Source organism: Cervus canadensis, chromosome X (genome assembly GCF_019320065.1).
Source record: "Cervus canadensis isolate Bull #8, Minnesota chromosome X, ASM1932006v1, whole genome shotgun sequence".
NCBI classification, from domain to species: Eukaryota; Metazoa; Chordata; class Mammalia; order Artiodactyla; family Cervidae; genus Cervus; species Cervus canadensis.
In genome coordinates this window covers 135,531,182-135,533,148 of record NC_057419.1, presented here as the reverse complement: position 1 = coordinate 135,533,148, position 1,967 = coordinate 135,531,182, and the positions used below count along the sequence as shown (strand labels likewise).

Below are 1,967 nucleotides of genomic sequence, written 5' to 3'. Positions count from 1 at the left end.
GTTGGACGTGCTGGAAAAGTCTCCTGACATACCTCCAACACATGCTAGTTAAAAATCTGGCCACTTTTCTTCTCTAGGGATGGAATGTGTGTGCTAAGTTAGTTGCTTCAGTCGTGTCCAACTCTTTGCAACCCCATGGACTGTAGCCCACCAGGCTCCTCTGTCCATGGGATTCTCCAGGCAAGAATACTGGAGTGGGTTGCCATGCCCTCCTCCAGGGGATCTTCCTGACCCAGGGATTGAACCCAGGTCTCCCGCATTGTAGGCAGACGCTTTTACCTTCTGAGCCACCAGGGAAGTCTGCATTTGAACTATAGCCAGTTATTATTTGTGGTTTCCCTTTTACCTCAAAATCTTGATATTTGGAAAATGACTTAAATCCTAATATATGTGGGTTTTTTCTTTTAAAAGCTTGGAAATGATGGCCAGTAATTATTGCTTTTTGCTGCTTTGAAAAAAAAAATGGCTTTGTCTGTTAAGTTAATGAATGTCCTGGAACTTCCCTGGTGGCTCAACTGGTAAAGAACCCGCCGGCCAGTGTAGGAGACACAAGAGATGCGGGTTCGATCCCTGGGTCAGGAAGATCCCCTGGAGGAGGAAATGGCAACCCACTCCATTATTCTTGCCTGCAAAATCCCATGGACAGAGGAGCCTGGCAGACTACAGTCCATGGGGTCACAAAAGAGTCGGACATGACTGAACACACACACACACACACACTCATCTTAAAGCTAGGGTGTCCCTTCTATGATGCTGACTTATTTGTCTGTTTATTTATTTATTTTGGCTGTGCTGCATGGCTTACACAATCTTAGTTCCCTGACTAGGGATTGAACCCAGGGCCACAGCAGTGAAAGCACCTAGTCCTAACCACTGGACCACCAGGGAACTCTCCAATGCTGAATAATTTATAACTGAGACATTATAGCCACAAATTTGGTCTCTACACATAAATCATGTGATGAATTTCTATTTGTTTCCTTCATCATACTTATTACTTGTATGAGTGCATGTGCACATGTGAGTGTTGTCTGCCTCTCCCATTAGGCTGCAAGCTTCATTAATGTCAGGGTAATGGCCATCTAGTGCCCAGCTCAGTAAAAATGTTTTGAATAAATGAATGGGTGGAGAAGGGTTTTTGGATATAAGCTTCATGAAGGTCCGAAGAAACCAAAACTATGAATGTTCTGGGTTCTAGATCTTCATACCAAAGACTCTTGGGATTAGGCACAAACTTTCAGGATAGGGTCAAAGCCAGAGATTATCATGGCTAGGGTGCGTGATGTGGAGGTCGGAACAGTGATTGTATCTATACTAGGTCAATAATACTGAAATAACAAATTCATGTGTAGTGTGAATCTGCCCTGATAACTTGTGTCCCAGGGACACAGAACTTTCTTTCATCAGAGGCAGAATATTACTTAGAAGAAATAAATACTTTGGCATCAGACAAACCTGGGTTTAAATATCTTCTCAGCCATTGACAAGCTGGGTGACTTTGGGCAATTTATTTAACCCATCCAGGCATAAGTCATCTCATTTTCAAAATGGATATGATAACACAGTTACTTCATGGGGTTATTGTAAGGACTAATGAGTTAAAATGTAGAATAGGACCTAGAGCATAATACAAATAGAAGGAGAAGAAGAAAAAGAAGAAATGAGTTCTCACAAGACTATACAGTACTAGGATTCTCTCTGTCTATATCATTGGTTGGCCTGGGATCTCAGGAAAGTGATTGTGATGACCTTGGCATGATTGCATGGGTTACAATCTTGAGGGCTATGGTCATAGCTCCATAACTGTACCAAAACCCAGTCAATTAAATCAGGAAAAATTAGAATCATTCAAGCTATTATAATTGTATGTCCCAGGGCTCAGACCATGGGCCATCAGTGGTTTACTAGCCCAACAGTTCCATGCCACCTGTATCCATATGGGTCCCTATAGACAGACTCCTCCTTGT

General features: G+C 42.6%; 1 non-coding gene across 1 annotated transcript; it reads right to left on the bottom strand.

Moving 5' to 3' along the window:
- Positions 1 to 815: 815 nt before the first annotated feature.
- On the bottom strand, positions 816 to 888 carry TRNAE-UUC. Its single transcript has one exon. It is a non-coding gene; the product is annotated as a tRNA-Glu (tRNA).
- Between the last annotated feature and the right edge of the window lie 1,079 nt (positions 889 to 1,967).